This window comes from Benincasa hispida, chromosome 3, assembly GCF_009727055.1.
Source record: "Benincasa hispida cultivar B227 chromosome 3, ASM972705v1, whole genome shotgun sequence".
Lineage (NCBI taxonomy): Eukaryota > Viridiplantae > Streptophyta > Magnoliopsida > Cucurbitales > Cucurbitaceae > Benincasa > Benincasa hispida.
Genome location: NC_052351.1, coordinates 19238881 through 19249366, shown reverse-complemented (window position 1 = coordinate 19249366; position 10486 = coordinate 19238881). Strand labels below are relative to the sequence as shown.

Below are 10486 nucleotides of genomic sequence, written 5' to 3'. Positions count from 1 at the left end.
AGTTCTTCTCGCAATTTTGTAGATTTAAGGAAATGAGATTTGTTGTTGGAATCCTAATGCAAGCGTTTTTGGAGTTCGGAGGTTGTATATTGAAGATTTTCTTGGGAAAAATGACCAGAACACCTCTAACTGATGCTTTTGTTCTCAGATTGTGATGTTTTCATCAAAATCTTCTAAATATCAACCAATTTTCTTCTTGTCTGAGATTTTGGTGGAAAGAGTCCACCATAAAGTACCTTAAAGATGAAACAATGAGGAATATTTGTTTGTTTTGTGTTGGGATTTTCTTGGGTAGAGAGAGGGATAGATTTTGGCTATACATTCAATAATGGAATTGATTGATGTGATAAAAGGGCTATGGTTTTGGGAAGATAAGTCGGTAGGTGTCTTTTCCGATTTTAAATTGGATTACACGTTTCCCACGACATTAAAAGGTATCTTGATAATTTAGGGGTTTTAATTAAATTTTATCTAAAATTCTTTTTTAATAAGGGTTGTATCATCACATTTACGTGTTTTGGGTGTATGTTGGACTTTTGCAATTTTAAAATTTTATTATTTTTTATTCCATTTTTCCATTTTTATAAAAGAAAAGTGATTTTGCCATTTTTTCAAATGAAAAGTTAAAATATGTTATTATTCTTGTTAATCCCAATAATAATCCCTACTGACCATGAAACCCATTATAGTCATGGGTTGGGCCGAACTTGACTCGAAAGCTTAAAAGGCTTTCGACATAAAAGACCTTAAAATAAGGGTTATATTATATTAATGTCTTGAACATTCTATTTATTTATTTATTTACTTATTATTATTTACAAAAAAGACCTATTGGACTTTGTTTTTTCACTACTGTCAATGACTATTTATAATTTAGGCCTTGGCCCACACACAATTACATATATATATGTATGTATGTACGTACGTACGTATGTATATATATATAAAGTTTTCATTCTCTCTCCCCCATGATAGGCTTAGGGCTTTACGCCCATTAATGTTCCTTTTTTAAAAAAGAAAATAAATGTTTAAACTCTTCCACTTCCCCTTTCTTCCTCCTCTTTCTTTTGTCTCATTCCCAATGATGTGAGTTGCAAGCGGGTGGCGATGGGAGATGGACGACATGGAGTGAATTGATTGTGTGGTGCGATTCTTTCGGTGTAGGGCAAGAAGATCTGGTGCAAGGCAATTTTTCCGTGCACGAGCCTATTTTTTCGGTGTGGGCGAGTAGATCTGGGGTGGGACGATTTTTCCAGTGTAGGATGAGGAGATTTGTTGCGGGGTGATTCTTCCAGCATAAGACAAGCAGATCCAACGTGGGACGAATTGACGACGCGGGGTTCTAGATGATGACGGTCGACGATGATATATAAGGTATATATACATATATGTATGTATACATATATATGTTTTCAATATATAGGGTGATTTTAATTTTTTTTATTGAGACTTTCTGTTTTATGATATATACACTAATATATATTGAACATTAAGTTCATTTGTTCTTTATATATATTTGCTTTCAATATATAGGGTGATTTTATCATATATACTGTAATATATATCTTTAATTTATATTGGGACTTTCTATTTTTATGATATATACACTAATATATATTGAACATTAAGTGCATTTGCGATTTATATATTGTGGTAGATAGCTTTGTTTATTTGAAAATCATGAGGTTTTAAATTGAATTTGAATCGGTCACATTAATTGAGAATTAACGATTTCAGTTAGGAAGCTTCGGTTAAATTTACTTAAATGAAATTTAGTCTATCTTACTAGTATATTTCATATATTTATTAGAATATTTACAAAAATCTAAGAAAAATATTCTAAAGTATATTTAAAAATAACCATCAATCTAAACTATGGTATATATGAGATAACAAAGTAAAATATAAACAAATTAAAAATAAACAATGAACTATAATAGACAAAAACCAAATAAGTTAGACTATCATATAAAAATTGCATTAGAATAACATATATATCAAACATCAGGGGAATATATTATAGACACACAAGTGATACTTAATTAGAAGGACATATATATTAAATACCTCAGATATATGCCAAATAAACAATAGAATATATTACATGAAAACAAATAATGGAATGTATCACATAATATCAAAAATCAAAAGTTAAATGTATTTTATCTCTCCAATTGAAATGAAAAAAAATTATATTAAATGCTTCTTTTCTCTCCATTTGAAAATGGAAAAAATCATATTAAATGCATTTTCTCTATCTATAATAAATGAAGTTTCTCTCTCAATCATTAAGGAAGCTTCGTAAATAGGGAAATATATATAAAAATCAGAAAAAAAAAATAAGAAAAAAAAAAGTAAATTTGTCCAAAAATAAAACTAAAAGTCTTTCTTGAAAAATTCAAATTTAAAGACATTTTTTAAATATATAGCCTAAAGAGGATGTTTTATATAAAAATCTCAAGCTCAAATGGTACGACGGTTAGGACTAGCTCGATCTAATAGCTCAGTATATTTGTTCGCTAGCTGCCAATATTCTTTTGTTTTATTTATTTTAAACTACTTTTGAATATACACTATTGGCTTTATAGTACATCCCATTGCAATGATCACCTAAACATACTAATGTTAATGTACTCTCAGTTCAAGGCATCATTAAAAAAAGATCAAACTAATAGAAAATATTATAGATACCTATTTATAAAACATGCTCAAGAGATAAGTAGCTATTATCAAGTAACACAAGTTTCAATCTCAAAATCAATTGGCAATAGGAGAAGTAGCTCGTGTATTGATAAACAATGACGAGTTTGATCTCAACGATCAATATTTCCTTAAAACACATTTCAAACAACATGTAACAGACCATACAATATAAATATATAGTTGTTTCTCTATTCTATATAGATGAAAATTTAAAAGAAAAATCTGTAAAGAAAAGACTTATCTTCTTGTAGCTCCTAATAAAGAAATCAACTCCCCTTCTTGTGGATGTAAGCGTTTCTGGCCGAACCACGTATATCATAGTGTTCATCTTCTTCTTCTCCTTCTTCTTCCTTGATTGCATGCTACAAATCTTCAATCTTTACCTTGCAAAATCACTGGAAACATAGAGAGTGTTAGAGAGAGTTGAGAGGAATTTCCATATTGGCTTAGAGAGAGAAAAGAGTTTTTACCAAATTAATTTCTCATCTGATCACCTCACTTACTCGGCAGAAGAAGTAAAGGGTTTCCTTCACGCATGTCCATCATTCAGCTTGTCAACTTGGTCTCTTCTTTACCTTTTATTTTATCAACGATTCTCAATTAATTGGATTAGACTTCTCCAACTTATTTTGGGCTTGAAATTAAATCAACAACCCAATAAAGTGGCATCAAAGAATAAGACTATCAAGAAAGTAATTCTTGGAGAATCAAGATTCAAGTTTCAGATAAGCCATGGGAATAACAAGGTTTTAAGTGGAGAAATTCGATGGAAAGGGTGATTTTGGCTTGTAGCAAGCCAAAATCAGAGCCATCCTCGGCCAACAAAAGGCTCAAAAGGCCTCTCATGATCCATCTATTCTCTCAAATACAGTCACAACACAAGAAAAAGAAGATTGGGAGCTAGCAGCCTATGACACTCTTGTCCTAAATCTCAGTGATAACGTTTTGAGGAAAGTCCTTGATCAAAAGACAACCTACAAGATTTGGACGAAGTTAGAAGAACTATATGTCACCAAGGATCTTCCAAATAAGATGTATCTAAAGGATAAGTATTTCACATTCGAGATGAACTCATCAAAGTCACTTTCAGACAACCTTGATGAATTTAAGAAGATTGTTTCTGAATTCAAGAATTTAGGGGAGAAATTGGGTGATGACAATGAAGCCTATATGTTTCTTAACTCCTACCAGATTCCTACAAAGAAATAAAGAATGCTTTGAAGTATAGAAGGGATTCCATAACCACAGAAACCATCATCATGGTCTTAAGAACAAGGAAACTTAAGCTACAATCTGTAAAAGAGGAACAACCAAGTGGTGAAGAGCTGTTTGGGAAAGGTAATTCTAAGCCTAATCACGCTAAAGGAGGAAAAGAACAACATAGTGATGAAAACAAGCCTAAATAGAAGATTAAATGTAAGAATTACAAGAAGAAATGCCACCTAATCAAGGATTGTTTTATTCTTAAGAGAAAGAATCAAGAAAAAGAGAAAGAAGATGAAGGTAAACAGCCTGAAGCTTTAGTTGTAGAAGGGTCATATGTTCACTCTGATGCATTAGTTTTAACACAAGACAAGACCAATCATGTAAACCCCTTTGGAAAACATGATTGGGTCTTAGACTAGATGCACTTATCATATGACCCCTATAAGACCTTGGTTCAACATTTACAAGGAGATTGATGGAGAAATTATCTACATGGGCAACAATCAAGCTTGCAAAATTGAAGGGATTGGATCAGTGTCATTGAAATTGAAAGATGGGACTGTGAAACTCCTTAGAAATGTCAGACATGTGCCATTTCTCAAGAGAAATTTGATCTCCTTGGGAATGTTGGATGCAGTTGGGTGTGAATACAGAGAAAAGGGAGGAACTCTTGAAGTTCTTAAAGATTCTGAGGTAGTTCTTGTTGGAAAGAAAGTCAATGACTTATTTGTAACCAAAGGAGTTTAAATGATGATAGGGACTTACATAGTGTCTTCTAATAAATTGACAGAGGCTAACATTTGGCATAAAAGATTGTCTCATCAGTGCTAAGGGGCTGGAAGTTCTATCTAAATAGGCCATTCTACCTAAAGAGATTTATGATCAACTTACATTTTGTGAGCATTGTGTTTTGGGCAAGGTTACAAAACACAATTTTACTAAGGCACAACATTCAACTAAATCCATCCTAGATTACATACACTCTGATATTTGGGGACCAACTCCAACTCCAAGCCTAAATAACTCAATATATTTACTTTCCTTTACTGATGACTTCTTAAGGAAAAGTTAGATTTTCTTTCTCAAATCTAAAGATCAAGTTTTTGATAAATTCAAAGAATGAAAATTCATGATAGAGAAGAAAACCTCTAAGAAAATTAAATACCTAAAAATAAATTATAGGTTAAATTTTTTAGTGAAGAGTTTAACAAATTTTGTAGAGAGAATGGGATTACTAGACACATGACAGTTATGTTTACACCTCAACAGAATGGGTGGTAGAGAAGGTGAACAAAACAATCATGGAAAAAGTTAGATGTCTACTATCTGATGTCATTCTTAGTGAGAAATATTGGGTTAAAGTTGTTGCCTATACGGTATACACCTTAAATAGGTGCCCACACACATCCCTATCCTAACCCCTGAGGAGAAATGGTCCAAACATCCATCTAACCTAGAAAATCTAAGGGTATTTGGTTGTGTTGGATACATACATCAAAATGAAGGGAAGCTTAAGTCTAGGGTTGTCAAGTGCATGTTTGTGGAGTTCACAAATGGTGTGAAAGGTTTCAAGATGTGGAATCATAATGAGAAAAGATTCATAGTCAGCAGGGATTTTACATTTAGAGAGAAGTGCAAAGGGAGAATGTGATTGCTGAAATCCCTAAGATGCCTACCACTAGAATTGAGGTGGAGAATCCTAAAAATTCATCCACATAAGACAACCCTCCAAGTGATTTAGAAGAAGAAAAGTTAATTATAGGTGAGCAAGTTGAAAATGTTTAAGCTCAACCTAATTTGAGTCAATATTCACTAGCTAAGGATAGACAAAGAAGGGTGATTGTTCCTTTGGCTAGGTATACTGAGACCAACTACATGAACCTAATTTTGAATGCTACTGTAGTCCCAAATGACCAAGAGCCAACTACTTTTGTTGAGGCAGTGAGTCACCCTGATGCTAGTGAAGGATCCATTGAAGGTCCTTGAGTGGAAGCATGGGATCAAACCAAATACCAAAAATTTACAGAACATAAATTTTACAACAAAAACATATAAATTATGTATTTAAAAGAAAAATTACAGCATGCTTTAAAAAACATATTACAGAAAACTAAAAGGGTTTGAGAAATCTTACCCTTGAAGAACACTTCTTCATGAAATTCCTTCTCTGAACCTTGTCACGTACCATCTAACCTTCTACGAGGACACCACCACGAAAGATTTCTCTATATTCTCTGGATGAGAATCTAGGAGTTTTGCAGGCTCTGGCTATTTTGGAAAAGAGGGATTTGAGAGTGTTGAGAGGAAGGGATGATTTTTAGCAAATCTCACATAAGTTTTCTGTATCTCCATCTCTTGTGAAACATAAACGTGGAAGAAGAAGAACCACACCCTTTTCTTCCCCATTACCACGTTTTAGAGAGAAAAAAGGGGAAATAAGTTCAAACTCCCTCCCAAAAAGTTTTTTAAAATAAAATAAAATAAAATTATTTATTTTCATAAATCAATTTAATATATATTTATATGATAACTACCTTATCATATAATATATGTTATCATATAAATATATAAATTAAACTATATGTTGTAATATAACACATAACCTATAGATTCTATATTGTATCAAATACAATATAACCTATAGTTTCTATTCTCTCACCAATGACATTTATTAAAAATCTCATTTATATTAAATTTAATTTTATGAATCAAATTCATATAATTAATATTTGAATCATATTCAAATATTTATTTCCTCTCAAATAAACTTTGTATTATAATGTATCAAATACATTATAGCACTTATATCATATATATAATTAATTCCCTCAATTAATTTGAACAATTCAAATTTATCAAAAAAAATTGATTCTCATTAATTCCCGTTGAGCTACAGAGGGGACCTCATGGACTTGTAGCTTGAAGTTTTAACAGTATATGAATAATTAATTAAACTCCTTTAATTAAATTATTCACCATCCGTTAACTGTCGGGCACTCCACTAAAGATCGACAGCTGCACTCTTCGCATTACAAATATATTTATATGTCCATTGGATATAACCAATCAAAAATACGATGACCCTTCACAAATTGCTCGTAAGTACAATTGGGCCAAAAATACCGTTTTACCCCTGTAGTTACATCTAACTCCTTAAGTACCACTGATCCCTCTAATGAACTATGACTAAACCCCTCTTAGGCCAGGAGAGGGTGTGGCACCACATTGTTCAAGCCTTAGAATCATCCATTAAGGGAGCAATATATCTACTTGCCCCAACATTGGGGAAGAAGTGGATTCCTTCTTGTGTAGCTGTGTTCCCAGCTCCACAACCAGATGAATCCCTAAAATGGTAGACTTTTTGAGTCAGCGATCTGGCCACTTTCACCCATACAAATCAAAAGACCGTCTTCATAGGCAGGAGTTCACAACTCACTCAGGATTCAAGTCATGTTACCTATGGTGATCTTGGTGAAATGAAAGTCTCTATTATGAACGACGTTATATAATGAGACTAAACATTTTATGGTCCGGTCTTATACAAACTCCTTTGTATAAAATATCTCCACTCACATGTCTCCACATGAATGATTAGGATCAGATTATCTGTAGCACTTTGCAACGATTATAACATCTATAAAGCGAGTCATACTCATAGTGTCATCAAGATAAGGTATCCAGCCTTATCCATCTACTACAAACCATTTAGGTTTAAACATGATCCACCTATATGTCTCTATGTACATGTTTAAGCTACAAAGATAACCTTTGATGTTAATTTATTGGTTTGTGGTTAATGCAACTGATTTTGAAATAAAACATCACATATTTTATTATATAAATAAAATGTTTATACATTACAATTACAAACTATAGGATTTTACGAGATTTAGAGCATCAACCCCAACAACTAGAAGTTGGATTGAAGCTATGTGTGAGAAAATACAATCACTAAATGTAAATAACACATGGACCCTAGCTTCTCTTCCTAAAGGATGCAAGCCAATAGCATCTAAATAGATCTATAAGCTAAAGAAGGGAACTAATACCGATCAAAAGCCTAGATATAAGGCAAGACTAGTAGCTAAGGGATTTATACAGAGAGAAGGCATTGATGACACAAAGATTCTCTCACCAACTATAAAGCAGATCTCTACCATACTTCTATTGTCATTGGTTGATTAGAATAACCTAGAATTAGACCAACTATATGTCAAGACTGCCTTCCTATATGGACATCTCGATGAGACTATATATGGTGCAACCTAAGGAATTTGAAGAAAAGAGGGAAAAGAACCTCTATTGTCTTCTAGCAAGTCTATCTATGGACTTAAGTAATCCCCTAGATGCTGGTACAAAAGGTTCAATGACTATATAGAGAGCTCCAAAGGAGTACCTATGATATATGTACCTATGTTAATTCAATTTCCTACAAGAACAAGGTATATCTACTTCTCTATGTTAATGACATGTTGTTAGCAGGGAGTTCAAAAGAAGATTTAACACATGTCAAAGATCTCCTAAAGAGAGAATGAGTCAGTCAAGAAAGATCCTAGGGATTAAAATCATAAGAGATTGAAAGCCCTCCACTCTAAGTATAAGCCAAGCAAGCTACTATGATAAGATAGTCAAAAGGTTCAAGCTATCTAATGCCAAGCCAGTGACTATCCCTATTGCACATCATTTCAAACTATCATGGGAAAATTCACCTACAGAAATAGACATTGAACACCTAAAATAGATGCAAATAGTGCCATATAGTCAAACAGTGGGCAGTTTAATGTGCTTATTGATCTCGACAAGGCTTGACTTCTTCTACTGTGCTAGTTTAATGAGTAGATATATGTCTAACCCTAACAAAAGACATTAGGAGGCTACTAAATGGATACTTAGGTATCTAATTTAGTATAAGAATGCAAAGTTAACCTACTAGAGCACACAAGAGACAGAACTAGAGTTGTATGGCTATGTTGACTCTGACTTTGCAGGGGATTTAGACAAAAGAAGATCCCTATCAGGCTACTTATTCCTATATGGCCCTAATTTGCTAAGTTGGAAAGAAAATTCACAGTCAATAACAACTTTATCTACAACAGATGCAGAATGTAAGGTACTCGCAAAAGCAATTAAAGAGGGGTTGTGGTTAAAGGGCTTGATGGCAGAATTTGGTATGTTATAAATAGTAGTTAAAATCTACTATGATAACCAAAGCGCTATCTATCTTTCTAAAAATCCATAATATCACTCAAGGACTAAACACATAGACATCAAGTCTCATTTCGTAAGGGACATAATAGAACAAAGTGAAATTGGAGTGTTAAAGGTTCATACCACAAAGAATGATGTTGACATGCTTACAAAGTCTGTCTCTAAGCCCAGTCTCCTTAAGTATCTTGAGCTAATCGACTTCAGCTTACTTGAAAAATGATAGAAAACCATTAGATCTCGAAGGGAGAGATACATGCATTAAGATCAAGGTGGAAAATTGAAAAGTTTGATCTCAACGGTCAATATTTCCTTAAAATGGATTTCAAAACAACATGTAACAGTCCATACACCATAAATACATAGTTGTTTCTCTATTCTGTATTGATGAAAATTTAAAAGAAAAATCTGTAAAAGAAAGACTTATCTTCTTTTAGCTCTTAATAAAGAAATCAACTTCCCTCCCCATGAATGTAGGCATTTCTGGCCGAACCACGTATATCACAGTGTTCATCTTCTTCTTATCCTTCTTCTTCGTTGGTTGCATGTTATAAATCTTCAGTTTTTACCTAGCAAAATCACAAGAAATGTAAAGAGAGTTAGAGAAAGTTAGAGAGAGTTAAGAGGAATTTCTAGATCTTGGTTTAGAGAGAGAGGATTTTTTACAAAATTAATTTCTCACCTGATCACTTTACCTACTCGGCAGAAGAAATGAAGGGTTTCCTTCACGTGTATCCATCATTCAGCTTGTCAACGTGGTCTCTTCCCTATCTTTTATTTTACCAACCATTCTCAATTAATTGGATTAGACTTCTCCAACTTATTTTGGGCCTGAAATTAATTCAACAACCCAACAAACAATGTGAGTCCTTGATTTTTTTTAATGAGGAATATTCGACATGTTTTCTCAAGATGGTATCTCTTCGAATGATTTCCTCAATATGAGATCCTCAATATGCCTCCTCAAGGTAGTGTCTCTTTGGATTCATCATTCTTTGATCGAATTCCAATTTTTTGTTTTTAGATTGAGAACTTGTTAAGACTTTTTGAGCTATGATACCATTTTAGATACATAAGATTCCATCTAAAAACTAATTGACAATGAGAGAAGTAGTCCATTTATCTTATAAAGAGTATGAGGTTCCTTAGTATTTTTTATTTTTTTTTAATGTGGAATCCTCTTAGATGTAAGATTCTTTTTTAATTGACTAAGATGTTTAAATTAGATGATTAGTGGTATAAAAGAGGAGAAGACCAAAAAGAGGGGGGTAAATGTTAGGGGTGTACATGGTCCGAGCTGGGTCGGGTTGGAAGAATTTTGTGGACCAACCCAAAAATTCGGGTTGACTAATAATAAACCCTATTAGTTCAT

The 10486-nt window shown here is 33.0% G+C and overlaps 1 long non-coding RNA gene across 2 annotated transcripts; it reads right to left on the bottom strand.

Annotated features, from left to right (window-relative positions):
• Positions 1-2960: 2960 nt before the first annotated feature.
• On the bottom strand, positions 2961-9559 carry LOC120072662. Of its 2 annotated transcripts, none has more exons than XR_005480561.1 (3): positions 9241-9559; positions 3174-3278; positions 2961-3098 (listed from the first exon to the last, which is right to left on the bottom strand). It is a non-coding gene; the product is annotated as an uncharacterized LOC120072662 (long non-coding RNA). The 2 variants fall into 2 exon arrangements; XR_005480562.1 differs by lacking the exon at positions 9241-9559 and adding an exon at positions 6044-6247.
• Between the last annotated feature and the right edge of the window lie 927 nt (positions 9560-10486).